Source organism: Amphibalanus amphitrite, unplaced genomic scaffold (assembly GCF_019059575.1).
Source record: "Amphibalanus amphitrite isolate SeventyFive unplaced genomic scaffold, NRLGWU_Aamphi_draft 001321F_arrow, whole genome shotgun sequence".
NCBI lineage: Eukaryota > Metazoa > Arthropoda > Thecostraca > Balanomorpha > Balanidae > Amphibalanus > Amphibalanus amphitrite.
This window is the reverse complement of record NW_024882814.1, coordinates 175,465-186,032: the sequence shown is the minus strand read 5'-3', so window position 1 is coordinate 186,032 and position 10,568 is coordinate 175,465. Positions and strand designations below refer to the sequence as shown.

The window sequence follows — 10,568 nt, the reverse complement described above, 5'->3', positions numbered from 1 at the left end:
TTAATTGAACGGGTGTTGCAATCAAAACACTCGTGTAGGCTCACCAAGTACACACCATGTGGTCCAAAAGACAAAAAAGAAAAAAAGTCGTTAACTCACCTCTACAAGTACAGCGTGCCGATCTTCTTCAGGTTGTTGTACTTGTTGTTGAGCAGGATGTTGTGGCTGCGCCGGGTGTAGACTCCCGGCTCGAGCCGCAGCTTCCGCTCGTGGTCGGTGATGACTCGGCTTGTTGAACATCTCCGGGGGCGGCGCGTGCGCGTCCCACACCAGGTTGGTCAGCGACTTGGGTCGCGTCAGCTTGTGCACCTTCTTCTCCGAGATCTTGCCTTTGAGCAGGCTGAGTCGCCCGAGTCGCCTCCTGACGTCTTGCCGCCAGAGTTGCTCGACTCAAGCGTGTCAAAGTCCATGAGCAGGTTAGTGAGCGACTTGTAGCGCAGGTCAAACAGCGGCGAGGGACCTGTTGAGCGCACAGTGGAGCGGACCGTCGAACGGACCGCGTCCGGCAGCGCCGCGTGGACGTTACTGATTTTGTTCATCCCTCCACCATTCCTATGCGCCGCGAAGCGCTGGTTCGCCCTCGCGTTACAATTCTTGGTGAAGAGGTTTCCGGCCGGACGAGGCTCTCCCTGCCGTACCGCCGCCACGGCCGCCTCACGCGCCCTCTTCTCGGCAGAGACTCGATTGTCGGGCGGAGGCTCGGGCCGCACCACCTTCTGGGCAGAGAACACACCCGGGTGGAGGTTGAACGGCCTGACCGCAGCCAGCGACAGCCGTCGAGAGGGAATCGTCTCGATCGGCGGCGGCTCTGGCGGCTGGTCTGAAACTCGCGCCGGCGCCGGGGCTGGGGCAGGTTGCGACGTGGGAGGGGTCTGGGTGGCGTTTGATGTTGCCTGAGGCCGCCGCGGTGCTGCAGCCGCCGGCGCTGGCTCAGGAGCGGAGTGACCCAGCGCAGCGGCTCGCGCGTCCCGCGGCATCGGCGCGAAGCCTCGCACGTAGTCATAGATCTGGTCGATCTCGTCGTATTCGTCGACCGTCTGACCGCTGTGGCGACGCGTGACGCGTGACATGGGTGTCGAGATGGACCTCCGGAAGCCCCGCGGTCGCGGCGCCGCCTTCGCCTTGGCGTCAAATCGTGGGTCCTTTGGCAGCGGGATGTCGAAGGGATGCATCCTGTCGACTCCATGCAGCCACACCTGAGCAGCGCGATCGCACAGCCGACCGAACTCGACGCTCTTCGCCAGCGCGTCTCCATTGGTGGCCACCTGAAGTCGGAGCGGGGCGGTGGTGGGTAGAGTTACCACCACGCTGTCCTTGTGAAGAGGCAGCGCCACCACCAACTCATCCTCGTAGGTAGTGTGCACGCGCAGCTCGGGCACGAACCCTCCGCCGAGCCGCGGCGCGTCCACCGGCCGGCCGCTCACCAGGCGCACGTTCAGCGGCAGCCTCTTGTTGAGGATGTTCCCCACGCTGTGCACCCCACTGATACTCTCCTCTTTCGCCACGGCGCTGAACTTGGCCTTCTGCTCGTGCGGTAGATAGACGTTCTCTCCGGAGCTATCAAAACAGCGGAGGAAGCGCGCCGGACCCCTGCCGCGTGGCCGGGACACCTCACCAACCAAGACCAGTGTCTCGCCGCTCTGAATGGTACGCGATCGCTCGGTGATCGTCTCCACACTGTCTGACTTGGAGACGTATGCCTTGCAGTTGCAGCGCACGATGCATGAGTCTGGGAAGAGACGCGCCAGCTCAGCGACACTCTCTATAGCTCGCACCGACCGGCCTTCCTCCGAGAGGATCTCAAAGAAGCCCTCGAAGGTGTCGGGGATGAGGAGTTTTTGACCAACAGACACCAACCGGCGGTTGTCTTTGAACTTGACGCCCTGGGCGACGAGCCGCCGCCGCCTGCCTCCGGAGGTCAGCAGGAGGGTGCTGTGGACGCCCAGGCTGGACAGGCCGCCGGGTCCGACGTTCAGGTACTGGCCCTTGTGCACCTTCACCAGAAGGGGAAGCTCGTGAGTCTTGAGCAGGTCGAAGAGCGAGCTGACCTCCTCGGACCAGGTGACCTGGCCCAGCACCGAGGAGGCGTCCGGCGTCATGGCTGGGTCAGGTCAGGTCAGGTCGCGACGAGCTACGGCGGGTCGGCGGCGCTGGACCGCTGACGTCACCGGCCTGGTACCGCCTGAAATACACAGAAAATGACGTCATTAGATGCTAGCTACACAATCTGTAAGAGCGTACACAGTAAGTTTTGCTAGATTATCACCTTCTGATCAGTAGCATGCATACTATGAATGGTTATGTGAGCCAATGAATAGTGAAAGGCGATTTCCCACTAAATGACCACTTTCGTCCTTATTAGCCACCCGGCCTTTCCCACGGGCTCCCAGAGATCGGCGGCAGCTCACACATTATCCGACAGTGAGTCATCGGGAGTAGCCAGAGCACGGCCACTTTCGACATGTCTCGGCACACCTGGCTGACCACGGCGCGCGCCGCGCCGGCATCACAGGCTGGCCGCCGTACCGAGTAGCGGCGGCCTTCACCCGATTTACGCGTGCCATAACAGACGGGGTTACGGTCGACGGGCGCGCCCACAATTTCGGCATAGTGAGGTAAGATCCCGTTCGACCGGCCCTCTGAGCTGGACAAGGCGAATTTTCCGCTCACGATTTATGACACTTGTCACATCCCTTGGATGCTCTCATGGCTAACAGCTGCGCACGGGGTAGGTATACCTATAAAGTCTAACATTAAAGCATTGTTTATGAGACCGGGTTTCATCGTTCTTTTTTATAGAAGCGGATTCTTAATTACACCTGTCACAGAACAAAGAGAATGAAATGAACACGTGTTGGTAATCAATCCCTCATAAACACTATTACCACAAATATGTCTTCGTGTTAACACAAAATTTATGTCATTAATACCCCGGCAACCCGAGGACACCATAAACTATCTCTTGTGTCCAATTTCCTCCACCCACTGACATAGCGACCCTGAATTACGTCTGATGGTGTGAGACCGATTCCCAATACCCGTCATCTAAGTTTGATCTGTCAACACGACTGTGACAGATTTCACGGCTGCCACCAGTTCTGGCCCAGTGCCCGTGAGGGGGCGGTGCAATGGAGGGTTAACCCTATTAGTGGCAGGCTCCTGGCTACCCCATATTAGTGGCAGGGGGGGGGCTGTTTACGACCCCCCCCCCTTGATATCTCGAGATCTAACCGGCCGATTTTCAAAATTCAAACGGCATTCGATTTGGCTCAACGAGATCTACATTTCTAAAAAAAAATAAAATTAAAAAATGTCAATAGGGGGGTAGAGGGGGGTAAAAACGGGCAAATTGCAGATACATTTTAGACTGTTTATCACGGCCAGGTTTCTGAACCAATCTTAACGCAACTTTTGCCGATCGATAGAGAATGAACCAGGAATTCACATGGATCCTAAAAATATGCATTTTCAAAAATCATAGGCGGATACAGATCATTGAGATTGGGGTACACAAAAAGTATAGTAAATAAGGTTTTTGTTGGTACTGTTTCTAAAAAGCGTGGCAATGGTCTTGTTATGTTACAATTTTCTTATGAGAGAACGACTAAAATTGTATTGGTCATGCATAGGCGGTGTCAGGGCACCTATGTTGGGAGGTAAAAAATAACCCCCTTTTTGGACGCCTGGATCCGCCTATTATAGCAAAAACGTGTCAAAAGAGGATGCACAATAACTTTGTATATGTTATCACATGATACCTTTCATTCACTGTTCGTAAAACTGGTGCAGCATCGTGATCTCGCCCAAATGACTCGCTTCACGAATAGGACCCCCCAATTCCCAGTGCTCTGGAGCCGCCCCTGGTAAAGTTATGAACTTGAAATTTTCAGGGAATGTGCCCAATTTTAGTTTTAGGAAAAGTCAGAAAATTTCAGCATCGTAGCTTCAGCGGTTTCGGAGATATTCCTAAAAAACCTGAGGGGTGGATAAAAACAACCCCCCCCCCCCTGCCACTAATAGGGTTAAAGGTCAGGTCACAGTCAGTGCCCGGGGCCAGCACGGAGGGTCACCGCGACACGGTGGCAGTCGGGACTCCGCTATCAACACCAGAGAGTCATGTGTCACACTCCCTGGCTGTGACTAATAGGCAGTCCCCAACACCTTTCCAAAGATATCATAGACCACCTGGAAGATCACCGAAGTGCAGTAGTGCTAAAGTGTCGCCTTTTCACACCAAATAGTGGTAAGATCTAATGAATCATCGGCATTTATCTCTCAAATGAACGCCAAACATGACCATGCGAGACCTTATGTCATCATTTTCAGTTGTTACGGGACACAGTGACAAATATTTCCCATGTAGATAAGCCCCACATTGATTTGGGTAACCATGTCATGGCTAACCATTCTATGACTGTTGTGAGCCCGACCATAAAACGTTCGATGGCCGGTGCCACGCCGCCGCCGCCGGGCTCACGGTCACCCTCTCGGCACTGCCGTTCGGACGGTGGCGCCGGGATGGCGGAGGCATCCCAACAGCGCTGTCACTATTCAGGACACTACCAGACCTACGTCAGGCATATGGCACGTCATGGACACTGCAGAGACACGAGTCGTGACATCAGAACGTCGGCAGAGGCAAGAGATGCAAGATCAGAAGTAAGAACGTCAGTAGAAGCACGGTCTGTAATTTTAGAACGTCTATAGAGGCACAGGTCACGACAAATATAGTAGGTCTAGAGAAACAGGTATCAACCGTGGCCGTGGTATCAGCGGTAGCTCGCCAATCATGATGACAATGGGTCGTAGCTTCACCCTTCAGCATTTCCCCCATAGAAACACGGACTGTGACTTCAGCGCCTCTCCGTGAAGACACGGGCCGTGACATCAGCTCATTTCGATGGGGGACACGGGCCGTGACATCAGCGCGTCGGATAGCACCCCTTTTCGTGGAGCTGTATCTCGGAGACAGGCCGGTCGGCTGACCTACATAAATGGTGTATCAAGGCTATAGTCATTCTCATTCTCGAGGCAGTACCTACTAGTGCCTACTCTGAGAACGGTCAACGGATGCATACCTACTGCATTGGCCGGGGGAAATTCTAGGAACGGTTGCGGAGCTGCAGAGTCTGCGAACTGACGAACAAAGAAGCACTGTGGCTTTGAACTCCGAAAGTTTATGATCAAAGCGGACCTAAAAGCTCTCATCGGCATGTGACGACTTTTAGAGCATATTAACCAGTTTTGTTAGATGAAGGCAATGTAAAAGTTGTAGGAGAATATGTTTCTCTTATAGGCTATTGAGCATTCCATCTGTGAACTGTGAAGTCAAACGGAAGAGCATTTAGCATAAGGTGAACTAGTTATAAGTAAGTACTTGCTGAGTAATTCTACCAGGATACGAGTAGGTATATGTATGCGCAGCTCAGTTGTAGATGATAGAGCTCAACTTATAAGCCATCTCCCAGCATCATTATATAAGCGTGGCGTATTATCTGCATCGAGTTGCCGTCTCTGTAAGTGTGTCAGTCCGACCATCCATAGCGCCACACTCCATCTGTGTCCAAACGACCCGATACGGCGGCCATCAAAAACGCGCTCACACATCACAGAAACACGATTGTGCTCGCCGATAGTCCGACCACCGACGGCGCCGAGGAGCGACTTACCACGCCATGAACACCTACTCACACCCATAGATCTCTGTCAGACGAGCAGTGTGTGTCCTAGTGAGACATTTGGAGCTCAAACTGCCTCTGATGAGATGCGCCAGCTGTCGCGGCCATGCGTTCCCGATGCTCAATGGCGCGGAGCGAGTGTCGGCGTCCCGTGATGTCTCGTGACTGGCCGGGACGGCTGTGGTGAACCGTGACCACCCTGCGTCGGCCGGAAATCCTTCCAAGTTCATCACTTCTTGTGAGGACTTTCTTCATATTCTGGGGTAGGGCATTGACCTCCACTGACCGAAATAGCAATTCATGGAACCACATCTTATGCAACGACCATTGACTGTACCGTTGCCACCGCACCATGGTTAACCATGGTGCGCTGCAATTGCAGCGATTACCATATTATCACCATTGGTTTTTCACTTCCTCCCGGTCACCATCGCGACAAGTTTGAAGACACAGACATCACCGTCTTACGGTTACTTGCGTCACGGCCCATACAAGCTGGCGTCACGTTTAGGCGTGAGCTCAAAGCTAACCTGCAGGGATCACATCCGTTTTCCTTCTTCCACGTTCAACATTTTTGTTAATGTAGTCCGAATGATACGGAAAGTGTTTGGCAAGCTCCAGTGATAATGAGTGGTACCACTCACAATGGTGCAATCATGCATCCATAGAGCCAGGCTATGACTCACGACTCAGTATGAGAGTGAGCATCCAAACGCCGGGTCCGATGCCTCTCTGTTATAGGTTACCTAAGGAGTAAGGACCATTGGTCTTCTACCGTCTCAGCGGGACCGCTATCGGTCTTTGTGGTCCCTCCTAAGCCCATGAGGCCGGAGCGGTCAGGGAGGATCAGGGCAGTCGACTGGAACGGATGACTTCTGACGGAGGAACGGAGAGCTGACACGGTAGTGGGCGCCTCTCGCGTGACATCTGGATGGGGTAGGTGAGAACATCTAGGACCATATGGACAGAGGAGGAAAAAATAAACGGGTAGGTCGGGTTATGGAATCGTAATTAATAGAAAATGATGAAAATCAAATGCTATTACTACATGACGAGCGTTTATAAACCGTCAAAACTGACCCTGATGTAGGCAAGTAAGGCAAGCATTGGCGAGAGAGAAAAGCTGGATTAAAAAAAGCATTTAATCAACGAGCATTTTTGGCGAGTCCGTAAAGGGTATCAGCAGAATCGCTTATGTCAAAAGAACGACTAAACATTGAACACGGTCATTCACTTTCCAAAATGAGGGAATTCAACAGGTCTAGCCTCACAAATGACATTGTTTGGCTTTCAGCGCCCAGTATACAATATCATGGTCCGGGTATTTCCACGCTATCCATGGTAAATCCAAGCTGTTAACAATATCCTGGACCAGATACCATGAAAGATAGACGGTCGGGGCCGGCATTGTGTCCGTCGGACGGTCACGGGGACCTATCGCCAGCGTTGGCGCGGCTGAGGAGACGACAAAGCCGCGCCTGCTCGGCTCGGCCCCGGTTTTAGACCGAGCCCATAACGGTCCAGGCGCCCATCGGTTTGAGGAAGTTGACGCTAATGTTACCCGGATTAGAGCGTGCTTCACAAAACCCTGGAAAATGTGACCAATAAACACCCAGGGACGTAAAGCAAATGAAAAACGCCACTGGAGCAGGTTAAAGATTATCGTTTGATTACGCACACATATATGCGAATGAGTTATTGGTGCTCGTCAATGTCAGTCTGACCTGACACTGACCCGGACCCGTTGGCAGAGACCTTGATCAGTCAACACGAACCCAGGTCACGTCAATGCTCGCCTCCCCCGTAAGGCACTCCTCCACTTTTATCTTCCGTTCCGATGCACGTTTGTGTCCATATTCGGGCGGCGTTCATTTTCATTCTGCAGAGCCGGCGCCGCCGATGGCAGACGCTGCCGCTGCTGCTGCTCGGCCCTCGGCGGCTCCGTATGCAGATTTTGCGGCGGCCACGCGGTCCGGACGCCAATCGCAGCCACTCGCCAACGGCTGGCGAGGCGGATCGTGCCGCGCCTTTTACCAGGTCATCGCTCCTGGACCGAGCCGGAGCCGCCACCGCCGCGCCGCCAGCCGGTCGTGCAGGGTCGCTGCACAGACGGACGTCCAGGAACGGAGGGCAGAGAGCGGTTCATGTGGAGTTCTAGCTGACGAGGTAGCTCTGCTCCCTTCAGAGGGCTTATGAACGTGATGATGAAGTCACCGGGCCCACTGTCAAATTCAGTGGATCCGCCTGTTTGACGCTGTCGTGCCTCGCTGCCGAACACCAGATCTCAGCGATAGAAGACGTCAGACGACCCGTCGTCGTCCCGCCACACCGGTTTCGAGGCACAGGATGCACTATTGGACGACCGCCGCGACTCGGAATAGCCGACAAAGGTTATCGGAAGATGACCGCACCAGACGACCGCCGCGACCGGAATAGATTGGCGTGGAGGACCGGTGTTGCTCAATATGGCTCGTCGTGGTCGGGTAGTCGGTGCCATCTCAGTCCGGTTGGGAGTGTGATGATGTTGTTGAGACCATAGTTAAGACTAGTTGGTGCAGCGATGCAGCACAGGGAGGGTCGGAGAGTAGTGTTTGGGATTAATGCAAACTAGCTAGCAGAGGAGCATCGGATGTCTGAGAGTCCAAAGGGGATAGCGCAGACATGAGAGAGGGAATTAATTAGATAAGCAGAGGACTGATAAGTTCCGCTAAACATGAACGGATAGACGGACGGTGTGATAGAAATTGATAGATGGATAGTTTATGTGATTTATTCTTTGTAGCAGCCGACAGAATACCAACCAGTTTCCTTGGACGCCAGAAACCCTGTGACCTTCCCCAGAGTTGGAATATGTTAGCATAAATACAACAGATTCGGGATCATGCAAATCTAATGATACCAAAGAACAGCCGACATTAATGATTTCCAAATATTCCGCCTAGTGCATAAGTTCGTGGATACCAAATATTATATATTTGAGTCTTGAAAACTAGCGTCACTCAAAGGGTATTTTCCATACCTGATACAGCATCCAAACAGCCTCCAATGTGTGTCCCGAGTCGGAGCACTCTGTCCTTCTCACACTCCACACTCCACTCTGTACCGGCCAGCCAGCGTCCAGCGCACAGACAGACACAGACCCTTCCCGTGCGGGGCCCACAGCGCGACTGAGCTCCGCCGCCGCCGCCGCCGCCGTTCGCCGTTCGCTGCACCGTCCCTGAGCCGACGGCGGCGGCGGAGCAGCGGACCTCGAGCGCAGGCAGCGCTGGCGGACGACGGCCCGGCGGCGGCCAGCGGCGGGCGGCAGGCCGGGGCGGTGGCGGCGCGGCGGCCCAGGGTTGGGAGGTGAGGTGAGGAGGCGGCCATGGCCGGCCGCCGCCGCCGCCCACCGACCGTTACCATGTGCCCAGAGCTGAGCCGTGATCCGTGAGATGGAGATAACGTCCCGCCACAGACTGAGACGGCGCCGCGCTCAGGAGGGTTTGGGGCTCAGCTGAGCAGAAAACGACAGAGCGACAGGGAGGGAGGGAGGTGCAAAACAGAGAGGTGGCGGGAAGGGAGCAGTATAAAGGAGACGTGAGCGGATCAGTTTGCGCTCAGGAGGCTTGCGGCACAGCTTTGTCACATGTGCTAACCGTGACTTTTATCTGAACCAGGAACTTCATGTCACTGCATTAGTTCATCGCTGATACCACCTATATGTAAACCCAAACAGTAATTTTCATGGATCCATGGTCTGCGTCAGTACGAAGCCTTAGCATGATGCCAAAAAGCGCAATAACAAAACGTTTTACCTATTCAATGCCAACTCCACCACCGCCCCACCGCGCGCGGGTAGCCGTCTGTTCGAGGGTGGTGACCGGCCGGTGACGGTCTGCCCCGCCGGCAGCGGAACCGGTTCGGTCCGCGACCGCAGCGGGGGCGGCCGATGGGGTGAATCTGCAGACCTGCACCGTGATGAGACTGGCTCTATGAGACGCCCCTCGCGGGTCCGTCCGTCCGTCAGTCAGTCTGCCCGCTGTGGGTAAGAACGTGCACGAGCGCTTCTGTCTTCATGTTACAGCACCTCGGACTAGTATGAAATACAGAACAGACAGGGATGGCGAGCTGAAACGGTGATCAAGTGTCTGGCTTAGAAACCACGAATTTTATCGACACTGTGTGGGAGTTTCATCCATTGATTTAAATTGTCCGGCTATTTTCGGCATTGGTGTTATTTATTCGTTGAAAAGACCGGGCTTCTGTAAAATCACAGGACACAAGTAGGTATGAAACCACGCCTTCTCGAATTACATCGAGATGGCATTTTCCCAGCGTGAGGCGCCTCGCTCTCTCGCGTTTGTGGGCCAACTCCGAGCCTGCTCCGCCGCTGCCGTCGCCATCCGGCCAGTCTCATCTGTCGGAGTGAGATGAGGGCATCATTTGCTCCGAGACTGGCTGTCATTACGCACGCCGCAGGCAGCGAAACACGCCCCAGGCCACGCGTCAGATGGCTGCGAGCCACCTCATTGGCCGAGCTAGACCGGCGCGCCGCGCACTGCGCCACATACGAACCGCTCGTCGTTTTTAGCGCCGCAATCGCCGCTGCTCGCCGGTCTGCAGCTCCGCGCGGTGGTAATTGGTAAGTCGGCGCACCGGTCGGCCACTTTGGGAGCGCGCCGAGCCAGCTGGGGTGATCGGGGAGGACGGGAGAGCGGGCCTCAGAGTCGGAGCGGGGCTCTGGAGCAGTTAGTCGGCGCACGCGGAACTGGCGCGACAGTGCCAGACCGGTAATTAAATCTGAACTGAGAGAGGGAGCCGATAACGGAGGTGCAGTTTTGTTTGTAACACGAGCGACAGATGCTGGATGACTACAGTGTGCCAGCGCAGGCCAAACCCAGCCCAACCAAA

At 54.7% G+C, this 10,568-nt stretch overlaps 1 pseudogene; it reads right to left on the bottom strand.

Annotated features, from left to right (window-relative positions):
- Positions 1 to 99: 99 nt before the first annotated feature.
- Positions 100 to 8,846, bottom strand: LOC122372137 (annotated as a pseudogene).
- Between the last annotated feature and the right edge of the window lie 1,722 nt (positions 8,847 to 10,568).